Source organism: Camelus dromedarius, chromosome 12 (genome assembly GCF_036321535.1).
Source record: "Camelus dromedarius isolate mCamDro1 chromosome 12, mCamDro1.pat, whole genome shotgun sequence".
In the NCBI taxonomy this organism is placed as follows: Eukaryota; Metazoa; Chordata; class Mammalia; order Artiodactyla; family Camelidae; genus Camelus; species Camelus dromedarius.
Genome location: NC_087447.1, coordinates 63,258,338 through 63,283,947, shown reverse-complemented (window position 1 = coordinate 63,283,947; position 25,610 = coordinate 63,258,338). Strand labels below are relative to the sequence as shown.

Here is a 25,610-nt window from a genome sequence, read left to right as displayed (position 1 = left end):
TGATGGGCATTTGGTTTGCTTCCAAGTCTTGGCTATTGTAAATAGTGCTGCTGTGATCATTGGGGGTACATGAATCTTTTCGAATTAGTGTTTTTGCTTTTTTTTCTGGCTATGTAGCCAGGAGTGGAATTGCTGGGTCATATTTTTAGTTTTTAAAGGAAACTTCATGCTGTTTTCCAAAGTGGCTGCAGAGGGAACTCTTAAATGAGAGACTGCCTGGGTTTGCTCTTAACTAGCTGGATAAATTACTGAAACACCCTGTGCTTTAGCTTCCTCATCTGTGAAACAGAGATAATAATAGTATGAATAACACAGTCCGTCTCATAGGGTTGTTAGAAGGATCTGATGTGTGTGAAATGCAAGGATAAGCCTTGGCACATAGTCAGGCATTAAATGTGTTAGCTACTTCCCTGCTTGACTGTGGGTTTCTGAGAGCAGGGGGTGTAGCTCTTACTCATTTCCATTGAGGAAACTGAGGCTCAGAGCAGTTAAGGGACATGTCCATGGCCCCACTGGAGCATGCACACAGGGCCCTGTGAGCCCCAGGCCAGTGCTCTTCGGTTGACCATTGAATTGGTCACTCCTGAATGTTGAGTAAGCTGTCCTGTCTGTGTGCCTTTAGCACAGAAGACTCAGTGCATTTACACTCACTTCTCAGGTTGCCTTTTATGACATCTATGAGAGCGACATGTGCAGTTACAGAACGTAAAAAAAAAAATGAATGTAAGTGTAAACTTCTGAAATTACTGTGATTTAGGGAATGATAGGTGTTATTTTTTCACAAGTTTTATGTAAGGTGAGTGCATGCTATTGAATAATCTGAACAAAAGTTGTAAATAAGCCTGAAGCATCCTGATCTCTTGGATAGGGGCTGATGGCAGTGCATGTCTAATCTTTCAAGCATTTGTAAAATGTGTAATATTTCTAACAGTTGAAGTGTGAGATATTTCTTCATGATGTTTTTTGGCCTAAGACACCATGAAGCAGAGGCATACTCATGTTTTGCGGTCCTGATTTAGGACCTCCATTCCCCAAATGTGTGTGCTGGGGGAGGCAGGAGAGCAAGGAAGGGTCCCATTTCCTTCCCTCAGAGCTAAGACCGCTTGCCCCCCAAATGCAGGTGTCCACCCTGCCCTGACTCTGGGCCTGACTCTGAGGGGGAATTTAAGGAACCCAGATCTATTGCAAGTTAGCTCTGCTGTTGGGCCCACTCTGATCCGGGTCCCGATTCCAGGTAAGGGAACTAACTTATTGATTGCCCCATCTGTGTCAGGCTGGTACATGCTTTATCTCATTTAGTCTTCCAATAAAATCACATGTGATGAAACAGTTGCCTAGAAAGGTTAAGTGATTTGACTTAACCAGGATTCAAAACCCGGTGCTTGGTGGAAACAACCCAAACGACCATCAACTGGTGAATGGACAAACAAAATGTGGTATATCCATACAAAGGAATATTATTCGGTCATTACAAGAAATGAAATACTGACACCTGTTATGTATTAGTCAGGATTCCTCATAGAAACAGAACCAATATGTGTATATATATAATATATATATATTAAAAAAACCACACATATTATATATATACATATATAAATACATACAACATATATTATCATATATAATACATATTAAAAATATCAATATTGGTTTACCTATATACCCATGTATCTCCTACCACTAGGATATATATTATATAAAATGTTACTACCTAAGGAATTTGCTGACATGATTATGGTGGCTAACAAGTCCCAAGATCTGCAGCCTGCAAGCTGATACGCAAGAGACCCAATGGTGTATTTCCAGGCCAGGTCCAAGGCCTGAGAACTAGGAGAGCCAATGGTGTAAGTTCCAGTCTAAGTCCAGGTTCAGAGACTGATGTCCCAGCTTGAAAACAGGCAGAGAGAGACAGAGGACAAATTCCCTCTTCTCAGCCTCTTTGTTCTACTCAGCCCTTGAGTGGATTGCATGAGGCCCACCCACGTTGGGCTAATTGACTGGTCCACCAATTCAAATGTTCATCTGGTCCAGAAACACTCTCACAGACACGCTCAGAAATAACGTTCAACCAAATATCCGGGCATCCCATGGCCCAGTCAATTGACACGTAAAATTAACCGTCACAGGCTACAACATGGATGAATCGTGAAAACATTAGGCTAAGTGAAAGAAGCCAGACACAAAAGGTTACCCATTCTGACTTCCTGTCTGCTTACAGCTCTTGGCCGGCTGCTCCTTCACCTCTCAGTGGTTCCACCTGCTTGTCTCAACTCTCATCTTCAGCCGGGCATCGTGGGGACTGGATTTCCACGGCCTGGTGCTGGGCCAGCGTGCCCTCGTCCCATCTCAGGGAGCTGGCCAGACTGACCTGTGTCAAATGCTTTCCATGTCCTCGTCCCCGCTCACTTTATGTCTTTTCTCCCCGAGGACACTTCCTTACTCTCCTGTCTTGCTCCTGACTTACTGCTCTGCTCTTCTCCCTGCCTGTACCTGTCAAAGGGTCCCCAAAGTGACAATTAGTCCTCTGCAGAAATGGAGTGAAAGCTACTCCTTCTGGTCTTTCGTGCCCTTCCCCAGCTGAGCCCATTTTCCCAGAAAACATGTGTCACTCACACCCACCCCTAATTAATCTTTCCAACATGCACATCTAAGGAGAGATGGTGTAGAAGGGAAGACGCCACATGATCCAAAACAGGCAAGAACAGAAACATTAGGAATTTTGAACACAGAAGGAAAGAAGGAAAAACCATCACAAGCTCAAAGGAACATAGGTGGGGACACTTGGGGTCTTCCAGCATCACTGAAATCACACAATGCAGGCAGCTACACCTTCCATCCAGTTCCCCCATCCCAAGGCTCCTGCCCTCTCCTGTGGGTACTTAATGCCACTGAACATTTCTTCTGCCAACACAATCCACATTCCACCCCCTGAGCAGCCTCAGACACCTGGAGACAGGGCTTATCTTTGAATAAACAGCCATACTTCATTTGCCATGAATTTCCCAATGTCCCTGCCTGAGAAGGATGATATCATTAGACATGTAAAGGGAAAAAAGAGCCCTTTTCATCTTGTAGCTACAAAGGAGGCAGGCTGCATCTAGGAGAGGTGGCACAGCAGGGAAACAGCGTAAGTGGGGCCGGGCTCACCTGTCGGGAGCGGGCTGTAGAATGACTGGGAGCCCTGTCAGACTTCCCCAGCGGGGAGAGAGAGGTACGGAAGCTGGGAAATAGGCTCAATGCTTTGGCCTGAAAAAAAAAATCTGTCTTCTGCTGACTGAGAGAGTCAAGCAGTTTCCACCTCCCAATCCTAGCAGGTACTGCAGTAAATACAAAGAGTAGACCCAAAGAACCAGTCTCTGCCCTCAGAGACGATTTTGCTCATGGGGATGGGGGTAGGTGTGCTGGGGAGGTAAGGTACAGCCTCCAGGCCAGGCGATACCTGCACACGTTTAACGAGTGGTGGATGATAAATGGGGTTCAGAGGAGATGGGAGATGGGGCTGAGAAATCTTCTTGGAGAAGGGGAGCCAACCCTGAGGAATGGGGGGATTTGGGACATGGAGGGGAGAGGCATTCTGGGTGGAAGCCCCTTGTGACCCATTCAGGGGACGGTGAGTAGAGAAGTCTGGCTGAAGCAGAGAACAGAAAGGGCAGAGGAATGATGGAAAGGAAGGTCAGGGGAAATGCCGGGTGGGGGGGGGGGAATTGATGAGTTGTGTGACTTTGAATGACCCTGCGCCTAATTTCCTCACCTCTAAATGGCCACGAGAAGAGCGTGGAATGCTGTTCGCGAGCATCATTTAAGACACTTGCTAGGAAGTCCTAACCCAGCACTCGCTACTGTCTGGACACTCCAAACGGCTGGCCCGGCCGGCCGTTCTGGGCTGAGATGCCTGAGCGCAGGCTGCGTGGAGCCACAAGGGCTAGGGAGAAGGGGAGGGATTCCAAACCTCCGCAGTGAGGGAATTACGAAGGAAGTGACAGCAGCTTGTGGAAGGTGAATCCCCCTCTGCTCTGACGGGGGCTGGCAAGGGCCGAGAGCTCTGATGGGAGACGCAGGTCCTGGAGTTACCAGAAAGGGAAGCCTTCCAGTAACCTCTCAGAGCCTGCTTGAGGCAATCACACAGAGCATGCCGGAAATCTCCAGTGCTCTGGGCCGGGAGGGGCCCCCAGGCAGAAGCAGGATGTGTGGGCCAGGACCGGACAGACTCTCCCCTCCCTTATCAGTCATCACCGCCCGTCATTTTTCACTTCAGCGAAAACTTAGTAGGTATATTTAAATGCATCCAGGCACAATAAAACCTTGTTTGAGGTTTAAAATATAGCTTGTCAGATGAGTATTTAGTGGTGTGTTTTAATATGCATAAGTGCAAACCAGAATTTAATGTGTAAGCTAAAGTACACGTTAGCAATTTCATAAGTGATCTAAAATTGCAGTGTACACGAGTAACTGGAGGGGCGGGTGGGGCGAGGGGGAGAGAGGAAATAAAGTATCATAAAATTTTGGGATCCTTTTCCTTTCTTTATTCCCCGAAGTAGGGCCTTGAATTCCCAGGTGAATTTATAATGGAGTTTCCTCCTACTTATTTCTTGATGATTGTATCTTACGTTTTCATTGAGAGTGAATTCACGTAACATAAAATTAGCCCTTTTACAGTGTATAATTCGGTGGCATTTAGTCCATTCACAGGGCTGTGCTGTGTGACCATCATCTCTTTCTAGTTCCATAACATTTCCATCACCCCAAAGGGAACCCCTGCATCCATTAAGCAGTCACCCCTCACTTCCCCCTCCCTCCAACCCCTGCCAGTCACTAATCTGCTTTCTATCTCCATGGATTTACCTACTCTGGACTGCTCTCTATTTTTAAAATTTACTGTTTTTTGCTTTCGTTTCTTTCTTACGATTCATACAAATGTGTGTGTTTCTCTGGACCCCAGGCAACGCCCATTGCTTTGGAAGAATTCAGAGGTTTTGATGCTGGGAGCTCATACGTCAAGTTGTTGAAAGGAGAGGAACTATGGGAGAGAAGCCAGCTTTGTAGACCCAACAGAGGTAAGGCTAGGAGACGGTCCTCCCAAGTTCTTCCCAAGGGGGCTGTTAACCTTTCTGTATTACCAGCCCCTTGGCAGCCTGATGAAGCTCTTGGAGCTCTTCTCAGGATAATGATTTGGATAAAATAAAGTGTACAAGATTACAAAGGAAGCCAATTACATTGAGATGCAGTTATAAAATATTAAAGTATTTGGGTCAAGTATTACATTACATATACTTCTTTATTAACACATTGAATAATGAGACCTTGCTGTGGGTCTAATTATACTGTAATTTTAAAGTAGTGAGAGGTGTAAATTCTATTTCAAGATATTTGCAACATTGCCATGTGATATGAAAATACCTGACTTCTATTGTGGCAAAGTCATAGATATTGCTAATAATACTGTGGTTTTGTTGCTTACATTCATAGTTGAAAGGAATGTGACTGGAAACCAGTGAAAACAAAGATATAATTTTCCCCCGACCAGGTTCATCCACAGACTTTGATTAAGAATCTTGTTCTGGGATAGATGGTTTGTAATTGATTTTCAGCCGTGGATTTCTTTGAGAATCTAACAAAAGCTACTCAGAGACCATCTCACACCCCCTCCCCAGAAGGCATTGATCTACAGATGCAAAAACTGTATCATGTTTGTGGACCTCCTGACACCCATCTACAGACCATTTCCAAGTCCACGGACCTGAGGTTAAGATCTCCAATTCTCCATGTACTGACAGGCAAGGATGCTGTACCATTTGGCATTCCTCGGCTGTAAATAACAGAAACTAACTCTGGAACCATGTGGTTTGAGAGGATCTCTGTAGTAGAAGCTTCTGGACGGTCTCATCTGCATCCTATATCGAGAATGTGTAAGTTGCATCCGTGGCCAGGCTTTTGACCCTCAATCATCGTTCTGATATCTGAGTGGCCTAGCCAGTGTCAGGTGGCCCCTGGAGGAGAGCTGGCCTCTTTGATCAAATACCTCAGCAGACTATATTTAATGAGGAAGGATAATTTCTCAGAAGGAATTTGAGGTGCTATTACCAACAAAAAGAAAAAAGGAAAGAAAGGAAGAAAAGAAAAGAAAAGAAAAGAAAAAAATTTGTGTGGATATGGGGCAGGCAAAAGAGAAAATTGGCTTGAAGTTCCATGAGAGTGTGATGGATATTGATTCTTTATTATTGTTATTGTTATTGTTATTGTTATTATTATTACAAGACATACTTTCTGGGAACATTTTGATGTTTCTGAAACCAGGATACAGCTCTCAATGTATGCACACATGGAAAGCAGCCCTCCCCTCCTCCCCATGCCCAGAGAAGTAAACTGTCGTGAAATCAAATCAGTGATGCATATTACAGCTGAGGAGTCTTAGAACCCAAGAACTGTGGCCTCACAGATTCAGTCAAAGCCATATAAGCCAGACTCCTTGAAGCTTCAGAATGTGCTGCCGTTCCTAGGCCCTTCATGCCACTTTCTTTTAATCTCTGCTCTTCTAAAGCATCCTTACTTGGTCTAAATTGGTTCTTCTCTCACATCAGATGTTTGCCACAGTACTAAATGCTGAGATGAAATCCAATTCCATTAGGCAGGTGTTCATGGAGCAGAGCTACTAGTCAGCTCTCTGCTGGGCAGTGTCAGCAAGGAGGACAAAGCAGGGCCACCTGCTTTCTGAGAGCTTAGAGCTTAGGTGTAGAGGCTGCACCCACACACAGGAACCAGGTGAAACCCTCGCCTGGACTGCCAGCCCATGTGATCCTCACTTAGTGTGCTCACCTAAGCGCTGCAGCCGGGAGTCAGGAGGGGAGACAGCAGAGTGTGGGCTGAGTAGTGAAGGAAGACCCTGGGTGTCCCTGTCCCTTGCCTGTACCTGTTGGGACACAGGACTCCCTCTCTGAAAGCAATGAGGCACAGAGAAGTTGCACTCCTTGTCCGGGTCGTCATCCAAGAAATACAGAAGCCTTGGGTGAAGAGGACCACGTGCCCGGTGGGCTCCTGACAGGGCCAAAAGCCATTCACCTTTCAGGTCTCTGCTTTAAGGTCACTTCCAGAATGTTCTTTCTAGACCTCTCAATTTAAAACGAGATCCCGTTATTAAATTTTCTCATGGCACCTTGTTCTTTTTCTTCAAAACACTTATGATAATTTGTAATTACCTGTTTGTTCTTCTCTCCACTGGTCTGTGGACTCTCCTAAGGAGGGAAGTTCTTTGTTTGCTCTATGTCCACAAAACTCAGTACAGTGCCTGCATACACGAGGTACTCAGGAAACCTGAGTGGAGTGATTGGAGAGTCAAATATAGGCTAGAAGCCATACCAGTGCTTTCTGATAATGATGAACTTGGTGAGGGACAAGGACACAATTGATAGGAAATAACTTTTGATGTTAAAAATGTGCCAGGCCAAAGGGACAGCTGGTATATGAGACACTGATGAAGATCTTGAGGGCTATAGATCTGAGAGTTAAGGTAACTAAGAAGCGTTGCTTTTGGGCTTGGAATTTAAAACCTGTCGTGAACTATTTACAACCAATGGACTGAAGGTGGGGCTCGCCCATGCCCTTCCACTCATGCCTACAGTCCCACCTCTGTTTGGACTCTGGGGAGTTGTGTGTTAGTGTGATCTTATTTTCCCAAGCAAAAACTAAAACAAAAACCAAACAAAACCAAAACAAACCCCCATCCCCCCCCAAAATGAAACCCTGAAAGGACTTAGATGATCATGAAGACAGGCAAGTTAATTAAGCTCTTATTTCTTCTTGAAATAGAAACTTAACATTTGCTGGCAGGGAGAAGGTTATGCAGGAATTAAGCTGAAAGAATCCACCGGTGTCCCCGGATCGAGAGTTTGCTTTGGTTGCTGGCAGCGGGGGTACAGGTGGGATTCTTTCCCAATCTTTAGCTGGAGACGTGAATTTCAGAAACCCGGAGGCAAGGAGCATGAGGATCTTGGCTGCACTGTTCATTAGCACTCCCGTGCCTTTGTACAAATGAACGCAGAGTCCCTAAAATTTTTCTTCTATGGGATTTTACAGCTTTATGAAAACAGGCAAGCCTTCCTTTACTGGAGAATCAAGTAGGTATAATTTTATTCAAAAGCTTTGTTTAAAAAAAAAGTAAATATATATGATATTACTACCAGTGAGAAAAAGGCATTTTTATGATAATACTTGATATTTATGCAGTAGTCTTCTCTGAAGAATTCCAATTCCAGCTCAGTGTATGAAATGGGTCAGCTAGGTTCTGGTGGAAATATAAATGTATGGGACTTCATGCTATACCACTTGCCAGATACAAGAAGTTGGATGTTTCCCCCTCTCAGCTGAGGGAAGATAAATTTCACCTTTTTTCTAGTTCTAGAAGAGCCTTTCCAGAATGTCAGCTTCTGGGAGTTCATATCAGATTTAAGACCAACTGAGTACCTGCAGAGGGAAACATTGCCAAAGGAGTTAATTGTTTGACCTCTGTATTCAGCTGGGCCTTGGGTGAATTACTTAAATGTTCTAGGTCTCAGTTTTCCCCTTTGTAAGACAGGGATTAAATACAGTGTCTCCTCTTAGGGTTAAGTAGCCCCCCTCTGGTGGAACAGTGTTGGTGACTTAAGAAGGACTCAGTCTGCCACAAGCACACACACACACACACAGACACACACACGTGGGTGCATGCATACACATGTGTGCACATGCACAGACATACACATACTCTGTCACTGACCAGACCCCAAGCCCAGGGCTGCATTCCCAATCAGATATCTCCAGAGCCACTGACAGTTCCCTCCTGACACACGGCCACAGACGCAGTCGTGGGAGTGAAGCCTTTTTAGCTCCACATTCTAACCAGCTCTAATGTGCCTGCCATGTAGGTAGGAGGCAGAAAAGGGAACAGGCGGGGTCCATGTGATTCAAATCACAGCAACAGCAGTTGAATGAGTGATGGTCCATTGACTAGCCTGAACCCTTGCAGGGGGTCGCCCAGGTCTCTGAGACTGTAAGGCGGTAACTTCCAAGGCTTTCAGATAGCATGGACCAGTCACACTACAAAAACATTTAGGGGGAAACTGAGACTGCCAACTTTAAATTTGGCTGCAAAATGGCTGGGGAAAAAACCCCAAGCTCTCACAAATATAATATTCATTGATAAAAAAAATGGAATGCATTTAGCTTTACATTGCTCAGATAAGATCTCCTCTTGTCAACGAGGAGCAGAAACCTCTCCGTGGACCAGTGTCCGTCAGCAGCTGAGCCTGGGACCCTGCTGCAGAGACAGCCCAGCTGGGCATGGATGGAGCCGAGGGCGCAGTTTCATGAACATGGCACGGTGACCTCTGCTCCTGGTGGCTGCAGCCAGGCCACGAGCCCAATTTCAGTTTTGAGGGTTTCTACTTCTGTAAACACTCTGAGGCACGCTGCCTTCACCATTCCAGACCTCCTCTTTCTTACTGCGCTGCTTATCTAATTTAGCCCTCCAGACTGGCAAAGCACAGCACAGCACAACACAGCACATCTCTGATGCACGAGGTAGTGTTTCCTCATTCATCTTGAGTACGAGTCCTTGTCCTCTTCACAGCATCACACAGGGACCCAGCATGGTGTGTCTTCCACAGACCTATACTCACCATATTCTCTTCGTTTTTTTCTCGTCCTTCCTGCAAAGCTAATGTCATACAGACTGAGTCAGAAGAATCACAAGAGATATATTTCTCATTAATGCATTTGTTTAATAATACTGAGAGCCGATTGTGCCCCAGGCTCTATGCCAAGTGATGGGGATATAGTTGTGGGCAAACAAGTTCAGTGCCTTCTCTCATGGAGGGAGAACATGACAGATACAAACAAACAAGTATGTAATTATAAAATGTAATGAGAACATTGAAAACTTAGGAGTGTCAGGAAAGCATATAACAGATGGAATAGTTAAGAAAAGCGTCCCTGAGAAGGTGACATTTAAGCTGAAGCCCGAGAGAGAACATAGTGGACATTCATTGGTTTTGGTCATCTTCGATCCACTTTCTCTTCTTTTGGTAACGACATCTGCTGATTGTCTCTGGAGGCTTTCATTCAGGGAGTCCCATTCTTCTTGGGTTGGGGTTATGACCAAGCTAGGTCATGTGATCAAGCCAGGTCAAGCTGGCTTTCATTCAGGGCTTGGAATTTTGAGTGGAGTGATGCAGGGACAGAAAAAATCGGAGCGGGCAGTGTGCTCAGTGATGGGTAGAGCCAAACCAATGCCTCTGGAGGGCCAGATGAAGGGTTTGCATTTTATCCTAAATGCACAGGAAGGCTATAAAGACATTTTGAGCACCAGAGGATACTTTTAGTAAAAACCAACATCTCAAAGGAAAAGCAACCCAGTAAACAATCCAATCCAATCAACAGTGTAAAGATCTCTGAATTGGTCATCTCAGTTTTGCTCTGAGCCACTTCCAGGACACTGGGAATTTATAAGGTTCTTCTAAATCTCTTAGCTTCAGCTTCCTCATCTATGAAATGAGGCAGTGTGCAGTTGATCTCTCACATCCCTTCCTTCTCTGATGTTTCATGATCTATAGTGAAATCTTCTCAAATTGCACAAGGTGTCCACCATTAAGAAGTTTATAACAAAAGAGGAGAGAGAAATACCCAGCCTCTATAGTACCTGTTGTGTTCCATGGAGTTAAGAGTGTTTAAAGTAGTTTATAAGCCCATTTTGCAAGCTCATTTTCCTGTTGGCTACAAAAGGATTTTATCCAGTACTCGGCTCAGGAGCCATTCAATGAAGAGCTTTAAAAGAAGGCATTACTTAAAGTGTGACACTCTGCTAAACTGAGACTTATTAACTCCAACTGAATGCTTCATGAGAGAAAACACTAGCGAGACTGCTGACTCTCAGTTGACTTTCACCAAGACCCTGCAATGGTTGAAATGCCTGTGTGTGATGTGTGTATCAGTTATCTCTTGCTACCAACACTTAATGGCTTAAAACAACCACCGTTTTATCTCTTACGACTCTTGGATTGGCTGGATCATTTTTGGCTAGTCTTTCCCGGGCTTACTTATGTGGCTGAATTCAGCTGGTGGGTTGGCTGGTGCTGCTACAGATGGGATGGCAAGCCTTTCTCTGTCTGGATATTTCATTTTTAAGAAAGTTGGACCAGGTTTCTTCACTTTCTTCACAGCCTTTCAAGAGGGCAAGAAGCAAGGCACAAATGCTCACCGAACATCCCTGCTTTTGCCTTCTTTACCGATGACCCAGTGGCCAAAGGATGTCACATGGCCGAGCCCAGGGTTAATATGGGACGGGGCTGCACCAAGGGCATGGATAGGAGGTGTGATTCATTAGAGGTCATTAATGTAACAGGGTGTGAATTTTCCCTCTTAGATATGCATTGCTAGTTATGCAACTTTAACTTACGGTGCTTTCCCAAAGACACAATGTACATGTTATTACTAGTGTGAGGAATCATTTGGAGTCACCTTATTAAGGGACTGAATTCTACATCAAATGGCTCTGCTTGCCTCATAAACTTATTCATTAATTTTTAGCAGTGGCCTTGGAAAGTTATGTACATAATATTTAGAGGAAAAAGACATTTACAATTATAATGAATTAAAGCAATCTATACTGCAGTATCACTGCCCCAATTTGGAACTTGAGGCTTGCTAATTTCATACCAGCATCATCTGTCTCCTCCCAATCGCTCTGCCTTAGTATGTGCATGCCTGACATGCACTCGATCTCAAATTCCTTCGAGGGCAGGAATCCTACCTCACACATGTTTGTTTCCCTCACGCTTCCAGCACTTACAATACTCTGTAGATGCTCCCAAAATGCTTGCTGAATAAATGAATTAATACTTGCCTTTTATTAAACACTTATATGTCCCAGGGACTTTATTCACAGACTGGCTCACCAATTCTCTCAGTGTCACAGGTAAGTGTTATCCTCCACAGTTTACAATTGAGATAGGGACAGAAAGCCCAAGGTAGACGGGCTAGGATTCCAGCCCAGTCCCATCTGATACCTCTTCATTGCACCCACTGCTGCTTTCCTTGTAGAGCAGGAAGGGAACTGTCAGATTTGAAAAGGTGGCCTCAAGTTGTTGAGAGAGGGTCAAAGAGAAAACAGAAGAGGCTGTCGATAGATAGGAGGGGTCTGTAAACGTTCAAAACAAACACTTGTTCATTAAGAAACTGGCCATTGAAACCCAGGTGGAAAACCTATAGAAGAGCCAGTTCTACGGCTCTTAAAAAACCCGGCAGGTTAATTCCTGGGGGTGGGGAGAGGAGGGACTGGAAAGATCTTACTCTCAGGCCTGGTTCTGTTGGGCAGGTGACAGTACCACGCACACAAGGGTATTAAGGTTGTCCTCAGATGAAACGGTAGCCATTATTTTACATTTTGCCTATTGTTTTTATTACCTACTAGATCAGTAATAACGCTAACAGTAGCTACCATATAGATACTACAGTATAGATGGGGTGGAGGGGCTGTGCAAAGTGCTTTATATACAATGCATGATGTCCATTAATCCTCACAACAACCCTATGAGTAGATTTTATTGTTCGTAGAGATGAGGTAACTGCCCAGGGAGATGCGCTTTCCCGAGAGTTCTCAGCGTTTAAGTGGTCGATCTAAAACCTGAGTCTGTTTAACTAAAAGCCCTGAATAACATTGAGCTGTGGGGCCTTGCGCGGCTTTGGTGCGGGTTGCGGGGGTGGGGCGGCGGGGAGAACGTTGTGAATCCTATTTATTCATGCAAAGCTGCGCACGTGTGTGTAATTTACAAAAAACAAATCCAGGTCGGGATACCTGTCCTCCAGAGGTTTAAAAGCCTACGTGGGTGGAGAGCGGCCCAAATCTCTACTCGCGCATTCACTCCTTCGCTCCCTCAAGAAGTATTTATTGCGCACTTGGGTATTCCAGGCAGGGCGCTAATCTAGCTCCAGGAGAGAGGATGATGAACACGAGAGACTTGGTGTTTGTTCCCCGAACCCGATTTCACTTTCTCATGGGCGAGGCATTCGGATTCAGAGAAGCAGGAAATGTATCAACCCAGGTTGGGAGGGGAGGGCGGGGCACGACCCGCACCGGCTGCGCGGGCGCGGGAGGGAGGGCGCCGAGCAGCTGGGTGGTCAGGGCAGGCTCCCCGGAGGCGGCGGCGAGCTCGGGGCCGGCACGCGGGAGGGTCTCACGCCTTGCGGAGCCCGCGGGGCGGAGAGCGTGGAGGAGGGCCGGGGGCGGGGCTGGCGGGGGAGGGGGCGGGGGTGGGCCGGGGCCGGGCCCGGGCCCGGGCGGGGCTGCTGGCGAGTTAGGGTTAGGGCTAGAGGATTCGGCTTCCCGGCGGCAGAGGGCGCCTGGCGCTGCGGTCCGGCGCGCCAGAGCCGCCCGCGCGGGCGCCGAGAGGAGAGGCGAGGCGAGGCGAGGCGGGGAGCGCGAGCGGCGGCAGCCACTGCCACGTCTTCCCGGCAGTGGCGGCGGCGGCGCGGGAGGAGGTGAGCGGCGGCCGCGCGGGCGGGCAGGCGGGCCGGGAGCGGCGCGGGCGGGCACCGGGCGGGCGGGCACCGGGTACCGGGCTGGGGTGCCGGTGTCGGGACAGCGCGGTTCCCGCCACGCCGGCTCCGCCTGCGTGCCGTGCGGACGGCCGAGGCCCGGGCGCCGAGCGGGTCCCGAGCGCAACTCGTGCCGGCGGGGTGGGCGGGGGCCGAGGGGACGCGAGCCCGCCCGCCCGCCCGCCCGCCCGTCGCGGCGCCGGACGCGGGATCCTCGCAGCTGCGGGGCCGGGAAAAGTTGGGGCGGACCGTAAGCCCGCCTGGGCCGGGCGGGAAGTGCGGGTGCGCGGCGGACTCCAGGGGGCGGAGGGCCGCGGTGAGAGGGGTCCCGGGCCGGGAAGGCGGGAGACGCGGGTCCTGTGCGGGCGGGGAGAGAGAGGGGGTGCGCTCAGGGTCTCGGGCTGGAGTGGGGAAGTGTTCGGCTGGGGCCCTGCGGGTGAGGAGGGAGGGGACCCCACTGCGGGGCGGCCGCTGCGGGGACGGGAGGCGAGCCGGTGGCGGGGTAGAGCGGTGGGGAGTGGGCTTTGCCTCCTCGCCGCCTCTGTTGGGGCAGACCCTGAGAGGGGTCAGGCTCAGAGTTGGGGACGCCAGTGGCATCTGAAGACCCGGTGGGGAGTTCCTGTAACCGGTGGAGGAGGGAGCGGCGCTGTGCTTCCTCTACCGCTTCGGGTCAAATACCGCCCCTCTGCATCTGCCAGGTTCACCTCCCAGACTGCAGTGCTTTTGTCCTGGGGAAGTTGAGGAGGGACCCCTGAGTGGATGAGATATTTAGGAGTTCCAAGGTGAGTAGGATTGGACTGCATGAAATCGTAACTGTTGCCAGGAGCTGTCTAAAAACCCAACTCTGACCTCCTCCCACACCCACTCACCCCGTTCCCAGTACCCGCAAAGTCTGGATTTCCTGGGCTGGGCGAGCAGATCCCCAAAGCCCAGCAGCACATCTGCTCACAGGGTCGTGGGTATCCTGAAGCGGAATAAGACGTGGCCTTTTATTCTCTGGGACTGAGGTTGGCTGTTTCAGAAACAAGTGGAGATGCTGGATGCTTTATTAAAATAATCTGTGTGGTGCCCCTTGACGATGGAGATGAATCATACTAGCTTTTTTTTTTTCCCCCAAATAAACTTTGTATTCAAGACACAAGTATGCCAAGTCATTTGCAACAGCGATAGAGCTGGAGACCCACACTCTGGGCCTGAGCCCTGGTGCTAGTCCTAGTGTTATTAGCAAGGGTTGTGACCGGGGATGAGTCACTTCCCCTCTCTGGAACTCAGTTTCCTCATCTGTGAAGTGGGGTATAAATAAAGAGCTAGACAGCCTGATGGAGGCAGGAGTAGGCTTCTGAGGGAGACTGAAATCTTTTTCCTCATGAAACTAGATGGGCCACAGAAAATGGGCCACAACCTGTTATAAAGAAATAGGATGGACTCAAAACAGCTGAGAAGCAAGGAAGACTGCAAAACATAAAACAAAACCAAAACTTACAATACTTGTACTAGATTTACAGTATGAGATACTGTTCTCATGCAGGGAGTCTCTTGCAGGCTGTCCAGCTGTCATTACTGTAAGGTATTTAACTGTGCTTAAAAATTTTTCATGTCTCATCGGTGGACCTGAATTTTTTTTTTTAACCTTCAAGCCTAGAGCGGATGCTCAGTGGGACTGGTCTTGGCACAGCCTTACTCAAAGGACGTCCCCAGGATCTGTCATTGCCATAGTCTGTAGGATTTCCTTCTGTCTGATTGATGCTGTGCTCCTGGTACCACTGCCCTTCTGTCATCCTTTCCATCGTGACTTGAGAAGTGGTGAGCTGATTCCTGTTGCGCCTGGCATTTCTGAACTTCCCAGGTTTCTTTTCAAGTGAGTGAAATTAGTAAGCAAACAGTGCATTAGAGGCAGCACATTAAAAACAGCTCTGGGTAGTAAGGTGTCCACCTCACCCCTATTCCCCAGACCCCCGGGCAGCCTGTCACTAGACCTTCTGGGTCACCTGCTGGCCATCTCGTTTTGGACTCTGAGTGTCATCGCAGAGTTGAAATGACGTGGCTGAGTCAAACAGCGCATTCATGATCAAGCCATGGTACTGGGAGAGGAGGATTATAATTTTTTTTTTTTTGTATTTTATCATAACTCAATGTTCCTGTCCTTCTGTTCTCTTCCATTAGATTTCAAAATCCATATTGGGTTTGACCACATCATTTTCAGTAATCCTTTTCTGTCAGTTTCTTGGAAGTGGCTGTTAGTGGTTATCTCTGAGTTTGAGGTAGTGGTAAAATTGTATCCTCTCCAGCAGGTAATTAAGTTGAATCTTTAAGATATCTATAGTGTATATATGTGTGTGTGTGTGTATAAATAACTGAGGGCTGTTAAATTAATAGCAATCATGATGCTAATAATAGTCATCATCTGAGCCCATAAGTCTATCAGGCACTGTGAGATGAGGAAACAAAGCTTAGACAGGATACAGCTGTAAGTGTTGCCACTAGCTTACACAAGTTACTGATGGTCTTTGCAACCAAATAGCATTTTTGCGAGAGTGGAAAAGGAATTCTTAGCTATCATACAGGTTTGTGATATTAAATGAGATGATGTATATGAAATGCAATGTGTAAACTGTAAAGGGCCTTCCAACTTGGGACAGTGTTTTAACACAAGCATTTGGGGGCACTGGAAGCTTATGAGTCCATGAGTTGTGTCTGGTAGGCTTGGGGTATACATGCTGATCCCTCTGAGCCCGGTTTCTGAGTATGTAAACTCAGGGTGATATTGTCTGCCTTGCGTTAAATGAGATACACTTGGGAATTGCAGGGGATGTGGTTGTCATCCAGCCCTTTCCCTCCACTTACCACAGGCACTCGGGGTAGTGGGATTGGTTAAGTTTTCCAGTAGGAATTGTCCTTGAGGGAGAAAGGCTTTTGAAGTACATTTTTGTACTTATGAATCGTTCTTTTAGCTGTTGCCTTCCCACCCCCACCTGCAGCACATTCAGTGAGCGTTCCAGGCCCCAGCGTCATCCAAAAGGAGGGAATTGACCCAAACCAGAAACCAGAAAAGACAGATCTTCGTTAGGAGTTTGAAGATGGATGTAGCTCCTTTCCCTTTGCCTATTTTATGCCCTTCTCTCCTTTTTTATTCGTTTTGTTGGGCAGGGAAAAGATACTGAATTTGGGGGTTTCTAGCTGAAAGGGGACATTGTTAGTGTAAGTTGGGGGAGTGGGTGCAGGGCAGATATGGGCCAGGAAGGAGATGAGAGAGTTGATTTGACAGTAAAATCTGGAAAGTTTGGCATGGGGGACATCTCTGTTAGATGTAGGATTTGGCTAAATATGGGGCCAATATCCATCTCGTCCTGTAAGACTCTCTTGTGGGGCTTTGGAGTTTCTGTGCTCCAGGCAGGTTTTGACTGGTGGCGGCGGCACTGTAAATGAGTTTCCATAGTAAGTTGTGTGGGGAAAAGGAAATTAAATTCCAGGAGGGTGTTTGTTGTGACTGATGCCAGAATTTCTCTGAGAATTTTATTAAGATTCAGTCAGTCTATAAAAGTACTTCTTCATTCTCTGAAGATATTAATTAAGAAATAGCTTTTAAAAAAAAAAACCAGAAGTGTCTCCTTTGTGAGCCTTTAAAATGTAATCTTCCTAAATCTTTGGGAAAAAATGAAGTCTAAAAAAATCCCAGAGCCATAGATTTTAAAAGCAGTTCCTCCCCAAAGTACTGTTTGCCTTCTCTTCCTGTCTCTTCCCTCCTCTTGCATTATTTTGATAATGAGTTAATTTTGGTTTCTTTCACATTTTGGTAGCCTCATTTTTCTGTTTATGACCCTTAATTTTTAGATCTCAAATGTGTCTTCTTTTCCCTTGAGTTTCTGGGATTCATTCGCTGCGGGGTGGCAGCACAGCGAGGCGGTGAGGAGGGCAGACTCAGGAGCCAGGCTGGGGACAGGAGAGTCGCGGTGCTTCTTGGACACCAGGCTCTCCACAACCTGGATGGGCCCCCGCCGTGGCCCTGGAGGCCGATCGCGTTATTCCTGTCGCACAGATGAGGAAATGGGCACAGAAACGCATGGGTCCACGTAGCCAGCCGGGCGTGAGTCTGAGTGGCAGCCGTGATCTCTGCATGCCACACCTGCCCTGCCAGGTCGGACTCCGCCTGTGGGCTGGGGCTTCATTAAGGGAGTGAAGGTCAGGTCTGTGCTTTAGAAAGGTGGCCCCATGGGCTGCGTGGAATAGGAAATGAGTAGAGAAACGGGGCCATCGGGGTCACTGGCATGAGAGAGGACAGGCTTGAACCAAAGGCAGTAAGATGGTGGCAGTGGTCAGCGTGGATGGTGCTCGGTCCTCTGGACGCAGGGTTGAGACAGGGAGGAGTCAAATCCCAGCCACTCTTTTCCTCTCCTCACCCCTCCCAGCGCCGTCATCGCCGCAGGCTGGGTACTGGAGATGCTAACTGTGCAGACCAAAAGCCATCCTTGTAGAAACGAAAATCGCCTCTTAAGGCCTCTTGTGAGAGCCAGAGAAACGAGCCTGAGTAGAACCCCAAAGCGCCTTCCCCTCTCTTTGACCCCCCCACCCGCACCCCAGGCCTTATCGTTTCTACCTTTCCTGGAGCATCTTAGGATGGAATTCAACTTCTCAGACCTCATTTAGGGAAATGCTGATTTGGATATTCAGATTTAAAATAAAGGCGTCAAAAGGAAAAATCCCCAAAGAAAGCAGCCTCTCTGGGGTGTAGTTGGCATCCGCTGTTCCCTGGTGGACTCAGTGAACCCCCTGGGAGCGTGGTCCTTGGTTCTGGCTGTTTCCCAGGGGCTGATCTGCCTCTAGGCGGAGGTGATTTGCGGTCACCAAGCCTGCAGAGCCTGGTGGGGAAGCGGGAGTGGTGGTGGGCGAGTTCTCAGTGGTGACCACCCTGGGAGGAGGTGAGACAACCCCCTGAAGGATGCAGCCTCAAAGAGGAGCCGGGCCATGCTCGGGAGAACCAGAGTCAGAGCAGGGGGACGTGACTGGTCCAGGTGGTTAGTGTTCACATTTTCGCCTCGATGATGCACTGTTGCCACGTCAGGACTATGCTGGTCCTACGCCCTCTCCCCTCGTCAGTGCCAGAGTCCATAATAAACTAGCCCGGGCTGCTGTTTTGCAGATTGCATAATACCCGTGCCCTTCAGATGGTTTGTTCTTGCTGGGTCCCAGCCCGTTGGTTGGGTGCCGGTTTTGCTTGGGCTGCATCCTCATTGCGAAGAGGCTGGGAGTTACTTTACTGGACTGGCCACTTCCCGGGGTCCGCAGTCACTGCCGTCTCTGCGGTGACTCACTGCGTAAGACCACTCCCCACCATTTAATGGTCGCCCCTTTCCCTCCAAGATGTGACTTCTTTTCCTGGTCCTGAGGGCAGTCCTCTAGCCGTGGGTTGTTAAAGTGCCCAGTGAGTATGGTGCATTGACAGGGTACCTGTTTTAACGGGAGGGGATGTTGCCCAGGATGTTAGCTGTCAGGCCTCCCTCCTGAACATCATGTCCTAAGCAAAGCCCCTCTGTTTTCTTTTTTGCTGCATATGTGTTTGGGGTGTGTGTTTGTTTTAATTATTACTAGGAAGCAAAAAAAAAAAAAAGGATATTTATTTATTAAATGTCTGAATTTACAGAAGTGATACTATGGACGGGCAGAAAAAGCACCTGCACCTTTGTCCAGGTTCCCACTGGTTCATGTCTCCTTGTTCCACATGGTTGCCGCTTTGTTGGCAGAGCTGTCTGATTTGTGTACTGGTTGAGTTTGGATTTCAGTATTGAGTTGAAAAGAGGCCTGCCTGGTTGTTTGCCGAAGTGGAGGGACTGGAACGGTTTGGCTCCGGGCTGCCAGCCTTGGCTCTCCCTGCAGCCCCAGGAGCCTGGCACGTGGTGCCTTTGTCGGGCAGGTGGAGTTTGGCCAGGCCGTTCCTTTGCCTTAGCCTGGGAGCAGCTCTGCTGGTGGCAGCGGTGGCCTCCCCTCTGCTGTAGGAAAGGGAATTCTCTCTTAATCCTGGCTTTCACTTTCTTCTCATCCTATGGGAGTGAGAGGGAGGAAAGTCTTGGAGCCAAGTTCAGGGCAGGACAGGTTTGCGGCTTCCACAAAGCTTTTACAGAAGTTTTCCTCTGATCCCACATTTCTCTTCTGCCCTGCTGATCCTGACTTGGTCCATCATCTGGGGCTTAGAGGCTGCACTTGAAGTGTATCAGTCACTCTTGGGAAGACTTTGGAGTGTGGCACCAAAACTTGTTTGGATTGATGTGACAATTTCACATCAGAGCATGACCTCTGTTTTGGTGGTGGTGGCTTTTAATCAGTTCAGTTGCTTTTTTTAAAATGATACAGATAATACATATGATGCTCTCCCATTCACATAGTGAAGTACATTGCAGAAAATGTAGCACCCTCCGCCTCCCTGCTGGGTCCTCAGAAGTAACCAGTCGTAGCAGTCTGATGCATATCCCAAAACTGTCCATCAGTCTGTACTCACACAGCTACATATAGTTTTGTTTCTTTTGTAAGCATAAGTCTGATGCATCATGTATATTGTTTCACTATTTTGTCTTTTCACATAATGTAAGATCTTGTAGATCTTTTCATGCGTGTGGTTCTTTTAATTTGTCTGCAGAATGTTTTATAGTACAGATACCTCACAATTTATAAGTCAGTCCCCCATTGATAGATGTATAAACTAACTCATTAGTTTTGCCATTTAGTCTTCATACATATGTACTGTTATGCACATATGCACATGTTTCTCGGCGTGGAATTGGTGTGCCACGGGTTCTACACGTAAACTGTCACAGTAGTCCCTACACTGTGTTCTCGAGGGCTGTCCTGCTTTAAACTACCAACAGTGTCTAAGGCTGCCCATTTGCCCACAGGTTGCCATTCTGCTCGGTGATGGAAATGGCCAGTGTTTAGTAGGCATCTAATCCATCCCAGTGCGGCTGTCAGATTCATTTGGCTTCTGGGTCTTAGTGGGCGGGTCCGTCATAGCTGGAGGATGAGGGAGCTGAGCCCCCCAGGACCAAGGACTGAGGCCCAAGGCTCTGCTCTGGGTGGCGGGAGCGTCCTGCTGCCAGGGGTGGCAGCGTGGCCCTGGAAGCGATCGCTCTTGGTGTCACGTCCTCTGCGCTTTCCCCAGAGGCTGGCTGCTGTAACAGAACACTTAATTTGGCGTAACCTGCCAGAGTCTGCGAGCCTCTCCCCGAGGAAGCGAGCCTGTGTGAGTGGTAGCACGTTGATGCTGGTTCTGGTCTGCGCGGCCAAGTTGGGGGCGGGGGGAGTTGAACTGGGCGGGGGGGGGGTGCATTTAAAGATCACTTGCCGGAAAGCCAGACTCCCTTGTTTCTGGAACAGCCTCCACGCACGTGGTGAAGAGAGATTCTGTGCGCGGTGGGGCTTTCCTTCCAGCGGCGTGGTGCTCTGTCCCCCTCTCTCCCGGCTTCTATGTGGGACTACTGTGACAGTTTGTCCCTGAGCAGGGACTCTTGGAAGGGGTTCTCGGGGCCTGACCTGCTGGAGGGGGCATCTGGAAGTCCTGACAAATAGGCTCACTGGGCCGTCCCTGCAGGCTGAGCGGCCCGTGGGTTTTGGGGGGCTCTGACTTGCTGAATGATGGTGTCCTTTACCTGCTGTTCAAAGGGGGCCACAGGGAGAAGGTGTGGTGGAGGGGGCAGTGAGGGGATGGGGTGAAGAAATTCTAGGGTCCTTTCCAGCCCCACTCAGTCGTTTGTGGCTGTGTGACTTACGCAAAGTTACTCTTTCTCCTTGGGCCTCGGCTTCCTTATCTGTAAACCGGGAATAACGTTAGTACCTTCCTCACAGGGTCGTTGGGGGGATTAAGAGAGTCATGTTTGTAAAGCTCTGAGCACATTACCTAATAAGTAAGCACTCGGTAATTGTAAGTAACTACTACTCTTATTTGTGTTCTCCTTTCCTTAATAAGTAACTTAAACGCATGAATGTGTATTATGTTTGCTAACTATAAAAACGCACAGAACCTGGTGATGTTAAGGAGTGGGGTCAGGAGATCAGGCGCTGCACAGAGGCGCCCGGATCGGCTGGGGCTGTGGGAGCGTGTTGGGGTGAAGGTGGCAGGTTTGGCAGGAGAGCACGTTTGATGTTCTCCTACACCAGTCCTGCTGTGCAACTCCAGGGCCCCAGAGCAGAGGCCATCCCCTCGTTAGAGTGAGGGCTGGGGACTCTCTGTCTAGCCTCTGCCCATTGTTTTTAAGTCCAAGCTAGGCCGTGAGAGCTGAAGTGTCTGCCGCTGGCCTGGCCGTGCAGAGCGGAGGTGGGCCCAGTCTCTGTGCCCTGCGGGGTTGAGGCTCTTCCCCCAGCCCAGCTCTCCTCGCTGCCAGGTGCTCCCACTTCCAGATATGAGGAAACAGAACTGTGTGGTGTTGGGTGCTTTGCAGCATCTGCTGTTCGCTGCCCCTGAGGCCCCTCTGAGCTGAGGTTGCCGAAGTGCAGGGAGGTAAAGTCAGGTGTACCCAGGGCGAGGCACGGCTGGGGCTCACACTCGGGTGTCTGCCTGGCTCCAGAGCTCGCGCTTTCCCCTCTGCCTGGTTCTGGTCCTAGCTGTGCTGGCCCCGGGCTGATGTCTGTGCTGGTCTCGTGCCCCTGACCCCAGATGGTGGCAAGTTCATTTGAAGTCCCTGATTTGTTTGCTCATGGTTTAACCAAACCGGAGGCCCAAGACCTGCAGGTTGAGCACAAGGAGGGGGGTACCCGAGGCTCCAAAGCAGCGCCGGCCGCCCAGGTCCAGCTGCACAAAAGAAACCTCATGCTTGGGGTGGAACTCGGTGGGGGGGCCTGGTGTCTGCGGGCCTGGGAGGACCAGATCCCCCAGTGAGAGTGCAGGCAGGCCTGGGCAGACTGTGTGGCTTACAGAGCGCCAGATGTAGTGGCCTGTGACGTGAGTCCAGGTCACGCGTGTGAAAGATGTGCCAGCAAGATAATAGTGGCCTGTGGTGAGAGAGAGATTTCAGTGGTGCGTGGTGGCTGCCAAGGGTGCTGCCCTAAGTGTAAGTCAGCCAGACAGAGACATCGCCTGGGCTCCAGGGGTCTGAGAAGACCTCTCAGAAACGGCACAGATTAAAACAAGCCTTGTTTATCTCTTCGAGAGCAGGTGAATGCGGCTTCTGATCCACCCTCAGCTGCAGGTGAGGACGCCGAAACGGGGGGTTTGTGGGGGTGAGCTGCCTGATTTAGGGTCACGGCCCTGCTGAGGGGATGTGAGCCTGGAGCCAGCCCTTCCTGCGCTCCACCCCACACTCGTGCTCAGTGAGTACTGCGTGCAGCAGCTGCCCTGAGGAGCCAGGACTGCTTAACAAATGAGTGAAGCAGGTCCCGATTCAGTTCCAGTCCTGGCTCTTCTGTCTCTGAGCAAAGCTAGGCCATTAGCCCCTCAGTTGCCTTCTGTAGGTTGGGTGTGGCACCCCTGCCTCCCCTCTAAGCTTGTCTTCATTCACTCAGAATCTATTCAGCCAGATGCTGTTCTGGGTGTTGGGCGTTTCACACCAAACCACAGATGTTAAAATCCTCTTCTCTTGGGGCCTGTTGTCTCCTGAAGGGTGACAGACAATCACTGGTTACAGTTCATGGTGTCCGTCCTAGTTTCCTGGCGCTGTAACACAGGCATGCACACTGGACGGTTTAAACAATGGGAACATGCTCCCTCGCAGGCCTGGGGTCCGAGAGGCAATCTGCTCCCTGCTTCTCCCCCAGCTTCTGGTGGTGCCGGCGTTCTCAGAGCCCTGAGCGGTGGCAGCGGCTCTGCCCTCCTCCCTGTGTCTGTGTCCTCTGTTTTCTTAGGACAGGGTCCCTAGATTAGGGCCCACCCTCCTCCTGCGTGTCCTCATCTTAACCACGTCCATCTGCAGAGACCCTGTTTCCAAAAGAGGTCCTGTTCTGAGGTGTCAGGTGGATCTGGGTTGACGGTGGGGACACTGTTTTCCCCAGAACAGTATGGGAGGTGGTGGTGATTGCTGAAAAACCATGGGGGCCCCAGGGCAGGGGGCAGTGAGGTGGTGAACAGTGGTCCAGGCAGGCCTGGCTGAGCAGGTGGTGTCTGAGCTTCCATCTGGAGGAGGGGACGTGGAGAAGGAGCTGAGGTGTGGAGGGACCGCATCCTAGGCAGAGGGGCCAGCAGACACGGAGGCCTTGGTGGGAGTCCCGCGTGTGTGTTGTGTGTGTGTGTGTGTGTGTGTGTGTGTGTGTCAGTGTCAAGGACCGCGTCGGTCCCTGCCGTCTTTGTGAGGCTTTGGCCTTTAGCAGGACGGGAGCTGCTGTTGTGTCTGGGTGTGGACCAGCTCGCTGAGGATTTTTCTGAAGTTCAACGGCCATTGCAGGGCCGTGTCCGTGTGCCTAGGTATTTTGCAGCAGTTGTTTCTCTGCATTTTCTTTTTGAAATGTCAGTGCTCTGTTGACCCTTGCTCCACCACCTTTTCCTGTCTATTCTTTCTCCTTCTAGTTGCCTTTTCACCCACCCGCTTCCCCACACTTAAACCACAAGCACGGAGAAGAGAAAGTAGACAGTAGACAAGGCTGGGGGTGGTCGGTGCTGCCCGGAGGCCTGGTGTGTGTGGCAGCCCCGCTGGGCGCCCTGGGGTCGCCTGGTGAAGGTGCTTCTTGCCCCGGCAGATTTAGAAAATGCTGAGGTCAGTGTGAGCTCAGTGCGCTCAGCTCCCCGCATCCTTCTGTGGATTTAGTCGCTCTGCCGTGAAGAGAGTTGAGTCAGCTGTCTCAGGCAGCAGGCCTCACTTGGCCTTGAAAGTGCAGGGCGGGGAGGGACGTGCAGGAGCACCTGTGGAGAGACCAGGGGACTCATCGGGTGGTCATTGCACCCAGCCCTGGGGCCCCCTCTGCTGCCCACTTTGTCACCAGCCTGCAGGGTTCTACTTTGTTCACATTTGCCATAAAAACACTCCGAGTATAGTTATTACAGAGAATAAGGCACTGTGGGCGTGGCTTGCCCTGGGCGTGCTGGCCGGGAGGTCTGAGGTCTGTGCCAGTTTGGTTGGTGTGGTCCTGGAGGAGTCATAACTTCGGATTCCTTGGCGTCAGAGCCGAAGGAAATCTCCTTATCTGGCCGACGTTTAATTTCCTCTCCGGGCCTCCAAAGGAAAGGTTCTGGCACGTTTGTGATTAGGGCTGCGGAGAAGTGGGCCGTGGGTGGCCCTGATTTCAGACCCTCTTCCCAGCCACCCCCACGAGGGTGGTGCCAGGAGCAGCCCGTCCGGGGGAGATCTGGGAGGCCGCTGGCACGGCCGCCCCTCTGGGGAGCACCGCTTTGGACGGTAATTACGTGTAAGCGGAGATGGAAATAGAATCTCCCGGCGCCAGGAGCAGCTGCTCCTCTGTAGGATTTCAGGAGCTGCTTTTGGGCGCCACTCCCTCCCCACCTCCCCGCCTCCCAAACAGAACACACCCATCTGACAGCGGGGAAGACTATTCCTAGTTAGAAACAAGCACTGGAAATGTGTTCCACGGGGTTGGGGTTCCTTCCCCAGAGTTATTTCTCGGGGTACTTTCCCAGCACGGCGAAGAGCTTCCTTCTTTGCCAGACTCTCCAGGAAGCTTTGACTCAGGTCTCGCCAGGAGTCTGCAGTGTCTGGCTTCCTTTCCACACTAGAGGCAGAGAGGCCTTGCCCCAGCGTGGGAGCCATGCAGGACACCAAGTGCTCCCATGAAACAGCCTCCTCATCCTGTTCCCATGCGGCCTTTGTCTCGTGCTGACGTGCCCCAGGCGCTTAGTAAACAAGTACTTGTGGATGGGCAGGACTGACTGCATGCAGGCTCTGATGGTTTTACCTTTTTGTTTTTTCAACTGGGCTCCTGGCAGGCAGCATCTGTGAGTAAGCTCAGGGCCGTCAGTGCTCAATCTTTGGCTGCATATTGGGACTGGTCCCATCCCTGCGGCCTTGGGACGGTCACTTGCCTCCCTGGGCCTCGGTTTTCTCATCCTTCACCTGGGGATTGCATGCAGTGGTTGTCACGCATGTCTCCTTCCTTGCGTCCCCCGCAGCCCTTTGATG

General features: G+C 49.7%; 1 protein-coding gene across 11 annotated transcripts in view; it reads left to right on the top strand.

Annotated features, from left to right (window-relative positions):
* Positions 1–13,367: 13,367 nt before the first annotated feature.
* Positions 13,368–25,610, top strand: part of SMCO4 (single-pass membrane protein with coiled-coil domains 4) — a 54,181-nt gene continuing 41,938 nt past the window's right edge. For 6 of the 11 annotated variants that reach the window (XM_031460557.2, XM_031460550.2, XM_031460556.2 and 3 more), the window contains exons 1-2: positions 13,377–13,509; positions 14,265–14,348. The gene's annotated coding sequence lies outside the window, so the exon portion shown is untranslated. Of the gene's footprint in view, positions 13,510–14,264; positions 14,349–22,359; positions 22,737–25,610 lie in introns of those variants that run through there. The other 5 variants (XM_031460563.2, XM_031460561.2, XM_031460559.2 and 2 more) reach the window with 4 other exon arrangements.